This window comes from Scyliorhinus torazame, chromosome 9 (genome assembly GCF_047496885.1).
Source record: "Scyliorhinus torazame isolate Kashiwa2021f chromosome 9, sScyTor2.1, whole genome shotgun sequence".
Taxonomy (NCBI): domain Eukaryota; kingdom Metazoa; phylum Chordata; class Chondrichthyes; order Carcharhiniformes; family Scyliorhinidae; genus Scyliorhinus; species Scyliorhinus torazame.
In genome coordinates this window covers 251,285,721-251,298,244 of record NC_092715.1, presented here as the reverse complement: position 1 = coordinate 251,298,244, position 12,524 = coordinate 251,285,721, and positions in this window count along the sequence as shown.

Here is a 12,524-nt window from a genome sequence, read left to right as displayed (position 1 = left end):
ACAGGCAGGAGAGTGGTTAGAAGGCCGCTTTGGGAATTTGATCCCCTCCCCCCACGCCGCCACCCCTGCCCTCACCCCTGCCAACTCCCCAATGGAGAACCATAAAATTCCATCCATTGAATTGAAGCAGGATTGTGGATATTCAGCCTCTCCAATAAAAAAAATCAGGAGAAACGTCTTTGCCCGGGAAATGTTAGAATGTGGAAACTTGCTATCACATGGAGCAGTTGAGGGGACAGCACTGATGTATCCGAAGGGAAGCTAAATAGAAACACCAGGGAGAAGGGAATAAAAGATAAGTTGACATGATTAGTTGAAGCCAACTGGGAGAAGTGCTGTTGGGTCGATAAACACTAGCTTAGACCAACTGGACTAAATGGACTGTTGCCCGCCTGCTAATGTTACATCATTTGGTGCTAGTGTTCACAAATGCATTCACCCCGCAGCTCCACATATTTCTCAACTTGATTCCTATTGCCAAGCGCATTCTCGTCGGGTGACTGTCTGTGTGGAGTTTGCACTTTCTCCCCGTGTCTGCATGGGTTTCCCCCAGGTGCTCCGGTTTCCTCCCACAGTCCAATGATGTGCAGGCTAGGTGGATTGTCCACGCTAAATTGCCCCTTAGTGTCCAAAAGATTAGGTCGGGTGACTGGGTTACGGGGATGAGGTGGAGGCGTGGGCTTAAGTGGGGGGTGCGCTTTCCAAGGGCCGGTGCAGGCCCGATGGGCAGAATGGCCTCCTTTTGCACTGTAAATTCTATGATTCTACACAGGTAGCACAAATCACATACTGCTGCATTACAAACTAGCTGCAACTGTTCAGCAGCCGTGGAAATGTGCTTAGCACACTGCTGCTACTGTCTGCATATAAAGAAGCACTTTTCTATCTTGAGTGTCATTTCCTAAATGGCAGGATAGTTTGGCAGCCTCCCCAGAGCTTATTTTTCACTTAACTGAGCACCGAGCACTCTGATGTGTCACATTCTGTCTGAGGCATTACACCGTTCACTCTGCTAATGAAATAACATGGTACATGTGATATTTGTCAAGAAGTGTTTGACTACACGCTTAAGCCTCCCTTTATCTTTTATGACTGAAAAGCCTGTTCAATACAGGTTGGCAGCCATGCGCCAGAACCCAGCCAAGCTTTTTATTTGGTTCAAGGTCATGCATGATCGATAATCAGAGAAGGTTGCTCCCAACTGGAAAACAGGAAATGCTGGAAGAGCTCAGCCGACCTGGCAGCATCCGTGGAGAGAGAAACGGAGCGGGATTCTCCGGTTCCCCCAGCCGCGTGTTTCACGGCGCCGCGCTGTCCGCTGCCGGCGGGATTCTCTACTCCCGTCGGTTATCAATGGGATTTTCCCATTGAAGCCACCCCACGCCGCCGGGAAACACTGCTACCAGGAACACAGAATCCCGACGACCAGGGAATTCCACCACGGAGTTAACGTTTCGAGCCCGTATGTCTCTTCCTTCGAGCTCCGCAAGCTTCAAAACTCATTCGGGATCGAAACTGTAACTCTCCTTCTCCCTCCACAGATGCTGCTTGGATTACTGAGTTTTGCAAGCATTTTCTGTTTTTATTTCAGAATCCCAGCCTCTGCGGTAGTCTGCTTTTATTTACAGGTTGTTCCCAACTTTTCTTAATTCAGACGTAGCTAAATTCTTGTACTCATTCACCTATTTGGGGATCTCACTGGGGTAATCCAATCAGAAGTCAATGTACTCAGGTGGAAACGGCATCAAAACAATAGGATCTGATACAGTTCAATGGGAATCCCGGGCTCCCACTTTATAATGATTAAATCATTTCTGCATGAATAGACCACTACTTCATAATAAAGATGTACAATATGCAATATATTGAACAATGTGCTGTCCTTTATTCTGAATAAACTCAAATTAGCTTGTTAAGAAGGCTACGTTTATTTGCAGTCCCACTGGAGAATCTTCAGCCAAAGAAGAAGAAAAACGAGACGCCATGGAGCATAATTGCTATAATTTGCTAACTCCCATTAAAGGCGTCATCTTGTGTTTGTTGGAGGACACATCCCGGGCAGAGGCACCTGCATACTTATTGAGTAACAAATACCAAATATGTTGTCTGCAGCAAACATCAAGAAGCAAATGTATGCCCTCAGGTTAAAACAACATATGCAAAGCATGATGGAACTTGACCACATTCTTTGGAAGAACAGAGCCACATTGAGTCAGACAGAAACAGCCTGGTAAGTAGTAACATCCTGTATCACCCAGTCTATCCTCATGGATACAGATAATGGGACCAGCCACTGCCAAAGTTAAGGATGATGAGGGCAAAGTTAAGGACAATGGGACCAACCACTGACAAGCTTATGATAAGGGGAAGTGGACATGCAAAGAAACAAGGACAGGCGACATGAGGTCTGATAACATCAGAACGTCATGAATAAACCTTCAACTGCAGATTACACCATCGCACCCTGCCCGTTAACAAGTGATTGAATCATGATCACCCATGCTGGGCAGCACGGTGGCGCAGAGGGTTAGCCCTGCTGCCTCACGGCACTGAGGTCCCAGGTTCGATCCCGGCTCTGGGTCACTGTCCGTGTGGAGTTTGCACATTCTCCCCGTGTTTGCGTGGGTTCCGCCCCCCCCCCCCCCCCCCCCCCCCCAACACAAAGACCTGCAGGGTAGGTGGATTGGCCACATTAAATTGCTCCTTAATTGGAAAAAATTAAATGGGTACTCTAAATTTACAAACAAAAAAAATAAAATGATCACCCATGCTAGGCTGTTACTTAGCTGAAGGAGTGTATAAATGATGAGATTTCCCTTTTATTCTGTGGAGAAAGCTCAGGGTTAGCTGGAGACTCGCTCCCCGCTGTAACAAATAAACCGTTTTGACTTTTGGAACAAACCCGAGTGCCGATTGATTCTTTCAGCTTCATCGACGCTAACATGTTCACTTCATCAAACCTAAGTATCGTACATATTGAGGTTGTGTGGTCCAGTGGGTAGTTCCGCGGCCTCTGAATCAAAGGGATCGAGTTGCGCCCCAGAACCCGAGAGCCAAGGAGGGTTGTGTTCATCACGCATTCAAACATATAGGGGGCGATTCTCCGATATGGAGGCCAAGTGTTCGCGCCGTCGTGAACGCCGTTGCGACGGCGCCAACAAGGCCCTGGCACAACCTATTCCTGCCCATCGGGCGGCTCCAGCGTCCTTACGCGGCGCCAAATAGGCGCCGTGCCAACCCGCGCATGTGCAGTTGGGGCAGCCCAATCCTGCGCATGCGCAGTTGGGCCGCGCCATCCTGCGCATGCGCGGGGAACGTCTTACGCACGCCGGCTCCTCACCAACATGGAGCCAGTGTTCGGGGGCCGCGCGTGGAAGGAGGTAGGCCGGGGGGGGGGGGGAGAGGCCAGCCCGCCGATCAGTGGGCCCCGATCGCGGGCCAGACCCCAACGGAGGCCACCCCGGTGAAGGAGCCCCCCTCCCTCGCCCACAGGCCGCTCTCCCAGCGTTCACACAGTGTTCCCGTCGGCAGCAACCAGGGGTGGACGGCGCCGGCGGGAACCTGTCGTGTCGTAGCGGCCGCTCGGCCCATGTGGGCCGGAGAATCGCCGCTCGCCGGTTCTCCGAGCGGCCCGTTGCGAATTGCGTCCCGCTGGTTTCCGGGGGGTGGGAGAATCGCGTGCGGGGGTCGGGGCGGCGTGGCGCGATTCGCGTGGCGCCCCGGCGAGTCTTCCACCCGGCGTGGGGGGGAGAATAGCGCCCCTCGAGTATCGAGCTGCAGATCCGACCAACATGTGCAAGTGGCAGGCGGTAAGAGCGGAGAGACTCCTAGTCAGCCCTGTGTCACAAGGGAATTTGGAACCTCTACTGTCACAATTCATAGCCTCAGGCTGCAGCATGCACGTGGAAAGTGCATGTCACAACAGCAACTCAGACCCCTTGAGTGAACAGCGATGCACCATATATATCAGTCGGGAGACAAAAAAAATTTATGAAGAAAATCCCTTTGAAGAGGGGTGGTAAAAGGTATGAAACCGGTGGAGTGGTTCCAGGTGAATTCTGGGTACAGTGCGTCGCTGGCTGAAGGCACAACAACCAATTGTGGAGAAATAGGAAAAGGATTGGAGGGAAAACCTTTTCACCCAGAGGGGGGGTGGGAATCTGGAACTCGCTGCCTGAAAGGATGGTTGTGGCGGGAACACCTCACAACATTTAAGGACCATTTAGATGAGCAGTTGAAATGGCACAAGGCTACGTGCTGGAAAATGGGATTAGAATAGCGAGGCGCTTGATGGCTGGCACAGACGCGATGGGCCGAAGGGACTCTTTCTGTGCTGTAAAATTCCATGACTCTACAGGAGCAGTGTTCAAGAGACCAGAATCAGAGGAGTGGAGAGTTGGAGAGGGCCTGTAGTGCTGAAGGGTGTTGCAGAGATAGAAAGTGGTGAATCCCTGAGGGACTTGTAGGTAAGGATGAGAATTTTAAATATAAAGTCTCAGGAAACTGTGAGCATATGTAGATTAATGAAGGCTGGGCAGATAAGTGAATGGGGACTTGAGGTGGAATAGGATCAGCAAGAGCAGCATTGGTAATAAGCTGAAGTTTATGAATGTTGCAAGATTGGAGGTCAGCCAAAAGAACACTGAAACAATCGAGTAAATATGTTGTCAAGGGATTCAGCAGAAGCAAGGTTGGATTAGGAGTGAATGCCAGGAATATGCAGGCGGAAGTGGGCAATCTTTTGTGTTGGAGATCGGAACACCAGCTTTTTGCTGAATTGGACACAAAGCTTTCAAAATGCCTGTTGCAAAGAACAAAGAGCAGTACAGCACAGGAACAGGCCCTTCGGCCCTCCAAGCCAGCGCCAATCATGATGCCTGTCTGAACTAAACCTTCTGTACTTCTGGGATCGGTATCCCTCCAGTCCCATCCTATTAATCACATGTTTGTCAGCATGCCTCTTAAACATCGCTATCACAATTGCTTCCACCACCTCCCCAAGCAATGCGTTCCAAGGACTCACCACCCTCTGTGTAAAAAAGACCTGCCTCGCATAACCCCTCTGAACTTTCCCCCAAGCACTTCAAACCTATGTCCCCTCGTAATTGAATGTCCCACCATGGGAAAATGTGTCTGATTATCCACTCTGCTCATCATTTTGTAAACCTCTATCAGGTCGTCCCTCAACCACCGTCGTTCCAGTCAAAACAAGCATGAGATGGTGGTCAGGGAGAGGAATGGAGTCCATGACAAAGGATTGGAATTTGTTGTTGGAAAGCTTGGAGCCATCAGCCTGAAAACAGTTTGAAGCAGCATCCAGGATCGATTCAACATTGTTCAAAGTTAGGACGAAGGATGCTAATCCCTTGTTTGAACAGCAGTGGGGGCAGAGCCGGGAACGATGATCAAGGTTTGAAGATTAAAGTAACCCTGTCAGATCAAATGGATTTGTTTGGTTTAACTAGAGCCAGACTAGAATCGTGAGCGTTAAGATAGTTAGTTGCTCGCTCGTTAAAACCTATCCCTTGAACTAAATAATACATTCACAAAAGGAAGAAAATACAGCTAAGTGTGAATAACATTGCAACTCTTAATGAGACAATAGTGTCATTGACTATTAACTGTTCAATCTAAATGTTCAGGAGGTAAACCACTGAAGTCTTTCAACGTGGTGACAGCAGACAACAAACACAGAACATTTGGGCAGCAAATAATACAAGTGCTCAGTTCCCATAAGTGCAGTCCTGTTTTTGTCCATCTGTTCGTCGATCACTCATCACATAATCGGCCTTCAGGTCGTACTGAATTTAAATGTATTTCAACACCAAGGGGCAACAACAATCAACCAAAAATTATTAATATTCAAAATAAGAATGGGAACTTTAATGGCATGCCGGTTCCTTCAGGCTCAAATAATGCCGGGGGCCTATGTCCGCTCAGGAGCCAAAATAATTTTGACAGCTGTCTTATTTCATTGAGCAGTCAAACCAATGTCTTTCTGTAAGACTTGCGTATCATAATCAAACGTTTCTCTCTGCTACTCCAGGTGGATTTTCAATTTCTACAGCAAATTCAGTCACTGCGCAATATGTTCCACTCCAGCAAGTCAAGTGGCGAAGGATGGAACTGGAGACCATCTTCATGCACTTTTATCAGCATTTATTTTCACAGGCACACATTACAAGCATGTACGCCCCAACCTGACGACACCGTTTCACCCTGTCCCTTTGTATAGAGGTACCAGTGAATCCCAGTTATCACCGACAACCTGTTTAGGATTAGATGCAATTAATACACAGTTAACACAATGTGCCCAAGAGGTTGGTCCATACAACACCCATTATTCAATTGGAGATTTGTTTCCATAAAGACAATCTTTTACCCAGACCCGAATTAGATTTTAGGATGAGGAAGTCATCTTATGAAGAAAGGTTGGACAGGTTGGGCCTGTATCCAATGAGTCAAACAACTAGCACAGTGGCTAGCACTGTTTCTTCACGGCACCAGAGTCTCAGGTTCGATTCCGAGCTTGGGTCACTGTCTGTGCGGAGTCTGCACGTTCTCCCCGTGTCTGCGGGGGTTTCCTCCGGGTGTTCCGGTTTCCTCCCACAAGTCCTGAAAGACGTGCTTGTTAAGTGAATTGGACATTCTGGATTCTCCCTCAGTGTACACGAACAGACGCCGGAGTATGGCGACCAGGGGATTTTGACAGTAACTTCATTGTACTGTTAATGTAAGCTTACTTGTGACACTAATGAAGATTATTATGAGAAAAAACCCTGTCCGGGCTTTCCCAATTGCTAGGGAACATCTCCAGTGGTGCACAGGTGCTGCCTTGCACTGCCGGCCTTCCTGTCTAGATGGCAACCCAGCAGATTGTCAATTTGGTTGACAGCAGGAGCAAAACAGAACAAAATAAAGTGATAACGAGGTCCTACCATCGAATCAGGTAGGATCTCTACACTCCCCTATGAAAAGAAGAGCCTTCTTTTCTCCCTGCTGTCGTGTTGGGTGTTCTGGTTCACAAACAAGCCAACAATGCTGGAAGTGGTGTAACGCTATTTTATTAACTGTTCAACTATGCTAACATACTGTAAACGTGGGTATAAGCAATACCAGCTTAACTGTGGACTCTCTCCCATCACTAGCTATGGTGAGGCACTCAGCACATGGTGAATGTCTGTGTTGCAGGCTGTGAGCTCTGTGCTCTGAGCTGGCTGCTGCTAGAATGAGCGGGAACTCTCCTGTCCCCTGTCTTTATAGTGCGTGCGCTCTCACTGGTGATTGGCTGCGGTGTTACGTATGCTGGTTGGTCCCACTGCATGTCCATCAGTGTGTGTATGTGATTGCACCATAATGTACTGATGTATATTATGACACTTGCCTCTGTGTCTGGGACCTACATGTTATTTTGGGATATCAATTCATTGTTCTTAGTTTCTACAATATTTTAAAAATATAACGCTAAATCTCCTTTCTCATTTTCTTTCCCGTCTAGAATATTCTAGATTTCCGTACATCACATTCACTTCCAAGTGCGAAGAAGTAATCCCTTTAACTTCACAATCTCCAAAATCCGGATATGCTTCCACCTGGGGCAATTGATTCTAATAAGAACATAAGAACATAAGAACTAGGAGCAGGAGTAGGCCATCTGGCCCCTCGAGCCTGCTCCGCCATTCAATGAGATCATGGCTGATCTTTTGTGGACTCAGCTCCACTTTCCGGCCCGAACGTCATAACCCTTAATCCCTTTATTCTTCAAAAAACTATCTATCTTTATCATAAAAACATTTAATGAAGGAGCCTCTACTGCTTCACTGGGCAAGGAATTCCATAGATTCACAACCCTTTGGGTGAAGAAGTTCCTCCTAAGCTCAGTCCTAAATCTACTTTCCCTTATTTTGAGGCTTTGCCCCCTAGTTCTGCTTTCACCCGCCAGTGGAAACAACCTGCCCGCATCTATCCTATCTATTCCCCTGCTTCGAATATTCACCTGCAGGGTGCCCGATCGTCAGTTCAAATCCCACTTGAGCAACTTATGAAAATTAATTCTATAAATCTGATAAAATTCTGGGCTGCTACCATGAAATGGCCATGAAAGCTGTTGGATGGCAGCAATAATCTAAAAGATTCACTGACGTGCTTCATCACAGTGACCCAACGTTCCCATGGGGAATATCTGACTACAGTCCGAAAGTCAATGGTCAATTCTTAATATCATCAGGATGATGAGGGTTTAGTGATGAATATTGTCTGAACACATCTTCCATATTCAAAGAACACATAATACATGGTCGTGCACCGAGCAAAAGCAGTGAATTTCATAGGACCAGAGGAACAGAAATAGGCCATTCAGCCCTTTAAGTCCATTCTGCCATTCAATGTGTGCCCCAGCGTCCCATTTGTTTTAACATAAGCAGTGTCCTGCTGGAAACAGCTCTGGCCACCCATTACAGGGTCTTTCCCTAGATGTCGATGACCAAGCCAACAGTGCAATCAGGGCACAGCATCACCCCAATATCATGATCGAGCCGCTCCCACCCACTCCAGGCTGGGCGTTTTAAAGCAACTACAACGCTGGAATCACAGTCCCCATGAGCCACCATCATATTGTGTCCCCCTCCACCCAGGTCAGCGAAAGGAATCCCTTTCCCCCAATACTGGCAGATGCAGGATTCTTGGGCGTCATTCTCCGACCCCCCAGAGGGTCGGAGAATGGCCGTTGGCCGCCGTGAATCCCGCCCCCGCCGGTTGCCGAAGTCTCCGGTACCAGATATTCGGCGGGGGCGGGAATCGGGCCGCGCCGGTTGGCGGGCCCCCCCCCGCTCGATTCTCCGGCCCGGATGGGCCGAAGTCCCGCCGATAAATTGCCTGTCCCGCCGGCGTAAATTAAAGTACCTATTTACCGGCGGGACAAGGAGGCGTGGGCGGGCTCTGGGGTCCTGGGGGGTGCCCCCATGGTGGCCTGGCCCGCGATCGGGGCCCACCGATCCGCAGGCGGGCCTGTGCCGTGGGGGCACTCTTTCCCTTCCGCCTCCGCAACGGTCTCCACCATGGCGGAGGCGGAAGAGACTCTCCCCACTGCGCATGCGCGGGAAACTGTCAGCGGCCGCTGACGCTCCCGCGCATGCGCCGCCCTGACATGTCATTTCGTTTGTTGCCCCGCCAGCTGGCGCGGAAATGCGGCGCATGCGCAGGAGCGTCAGCGGCCGCCGACAGTTTCCCGCGCATTCGCAGTGGGGAGAGTCTCTTCCGCCTCCGCCATGGTGGAGGCCGTGGCGGAGGCGGAAGGGAAAGAGTGCCCCCACGGCACAGGCCCGCCTGCGGATCGGTGGGCCCCGACCGCGGGCCAGGCCACCGTGGGGGCACCCCCGGGGTCAGATCACCCCGCGCCCCCCCCAGGACCCCGGAGCCCGCCCACGCCGCCTGGTCCCGCCGGTAAATACCAGCTTTGATTTACGCCGGCGGGACAGGCAATTTCTGGGCGGGACTTCGGCCCATTCGGGCCGGAGAATTGAGCGGGGTTCCCGCCAACCGGCGCGACCTGATTCCCACACCCGCCCAATCTCCGGTACCGGAGACTTCGGCGGGGGCGGGGGGCGGGATTCACGGCGGCCAACGGCCATTCTCCGACCCGGCGGGGGGTCGGAGAATGATGCCCCAGTTGAGGACGGGAACAGAACTCACTCGCGATATTTCATGGGATCAAAGAGCCCTCTAACATTCACTCTCATGCTCACACGTGAAGAATGACCATTTAAGAGAAGTACTAAAGACAAGGCAAATGTCTCAAATGTCAGTGAATTGTCCAGTTGCAGCGACTGAGCTAAGAGGATGAATGCCCAGAACTCTATTACTGAATCCTTAAGACTGTTGACTTTGGAAACCGCTGCAGTGGAAAGTCAGCAAAAAGTTATGAGCCAGCAAGAAGCTTTCTCTTCATTTAAAATGAAAGTAAGGCTATTTGTTGTTTCTATTATCTCCACGGAGGGAACTGCTGACAACCATATCATGGCATTAGATCAGCTTCGATTTTCTTCGCATTTGCACTGGGTAAAACCACCAAAAAGCATCACATTCAACTCTCGAAAAGGAGCCCGATGAAATAACGGCATAATAAAAAGGACAATTTATCTTCCTTTGAAGCTATGTTAAGTACTTCCTATCCAGATTGGCTATGCATGACTCGACATGTAATTTATATGTAATATAAAGTAAACTTCATAGTCAGTTAAAAAATAATTCCCTTCTTTCTCCCTGATAATAAATGTTTATTTTATAGCTGTTTTCTGTGCCGTAATATTGTGTCTCTCTGAACAGAAAGGATCTAAGAGATTAAGGATTGATAAACACGCACATTGCACTTCTCACTGCCTCTTTCATTGTCAGAAGTTAAGATCAGATTGAGATGCGTTTTCAATATTCATTGGCAGGGCCTCCAGGTGACGAATATGAGCTATAATGAAAGTGACATTGACTTTCATATATTTGGCGCTAGTCATCGCTTCAAACAAACTGATTTTTCAAAAAAAACCAATTACTTGCAGCATACTGTGTGCTAGAGAAATTGCATTAAACAATCAGATGAAAAAACTCACCAACTTTTCAAGATTAAGTATACGGTATTCATGCACGCTTGTAGGGATGCTAAGCACCAATAACCTTTTCACACTTGGTTAGTTTAAATGTAGGCCACCAATTAGCTCAGAGTTGTACCTCGATTTTCAGGAGGAACTGGCAGATTACATGGTGAACGTTAGTTAACCTCGAGCAAGTTAGACTTCTGTGACAGGAAGAATTGCACGAAGATTGATTCAATCTTCCAATTTTTTTCTGATGTGGCTTATTACACTCAGCACGGTTGTCTGATAAATTTACAGAGCGGTACCGGTGTCAAGTTGCTTTGTTGTTCTTTCCTTCCAAATTGGCCGGAAGGGAGTAGATCTCAACGATGGTGAAGGTGCTTCATATGAGGAGGGAAATGGAAAGCAAAGAAGGTGAACACGGTGAAGGAGATGAACAGAAATCCTGCCAAAGGGAAGAACAGAACTTCTTCAAGGCAGGTGTTTGTTACAACCCGCACGAGACCTACGTGAACGGACCAATTAGCTTCGCCGTGAGCCTCGTCGAATACCTGCTTCCCCGCTGAAGAACGGGGGCCCATCAGCGGAGCAAATAGATTCTAGCATTAAAAACTGGCCAGGTGGGAGCAGGTATGAGATCCCCACTGTGACCTGATGTGTGTGGTAATCTTTGTGAGGTGTTTACAGGATGGAAGCCGTAGCGATCACAAAGATACACAAAGCACTTTTGAAGAACTAAACTAATTTTATTAACACGACTAAATTGAGTTTGACACGTATTCTGAAAGCAAACATACATGTAAGAATTAAACTGCACTCACTAACACTATATCTACCAATTATAACTATTATATCTGAACTAACTCTGCACTACACTATGAATCGTATCTTCGTCAGCTCCAATCTAATCTCCTCCTCTTAGTTTAAGAGCCAGTGTAATTTATTGTACTGTCCCTTAGCTCCCTCTTGTGGCGAGGCTTAACATAACATTAACTCTTCACATGCTGTACATTAACTCTTCACATGCTGTACATTTGTATAATGTCACAAAGTGTACTGTAGCTTACCTTGTCATAAAATACCTTTCTTTCTGCACTTCCTCCCCGTGCATGGTGGGTTTCCTCCGGGTGCTCCGGTTTCTTCCCACAGTCCAAAGATCTGCAGATTAGGTGGATTGGCCATGCTAAATTGCCCCTTAGTGTCCAAAAGGTTCCATGGGGTTACTGGGTTATGGAGATAGTGTGGACGCATGGACTTAAGTAGGGTGCTATTTCCCAGGGCCGGTGCAGATTTGATGGGCCGAATGGCCTCCTTCAGCACTGTCAATTCTATGATGTGATCCTTCTACAGAACTGCCACTCCAGCATCCACGTTACTTTGCTTTTATTTAGTTTGACAAAGGTGGTTTGTTTGAGTTTGAGGCAAAATCTATTTTCTAATTAACTAGAGTCCAATTAGCATCACATAAGTGATGTTTAATCAGCATATTGATGGCCTGTGAAGATACACATTAGTGAACTATTCCGGGATGCGCGGCAGGCGATTTTAACCCATAGCGCCAGTGAGAACCGCAAGGTGTTGGGATTCTCAGTTCCCGCGGGCAACACACCCCCACCCGTAGGTTTCCCAGCGGCGTGGGGTGGCTTCAATAGGAAATCCCATTGATAAGCAGCGGGAGTAGAGAATCCCGCCGCCAGCGAACGGCACCCGCCGAGGAATACGCGCCTGGGAGAACGGGAGAATCCCACACCACCTCTTCCTGTTGCAGAGCTGAAGTAACATTGACGGAAGAATACGTAACCTGAGCTCAAAGTACTGCTAAAATAAGGCAACCAATTTTTTCATTGGCTAAATTATACCACGCAAAATCCAGGTTAAGGTTTGCGCCCCTCCCCCCCTCCCACCTGTGCAGTATTGCTCGAGAGCTCCAACTCTCTT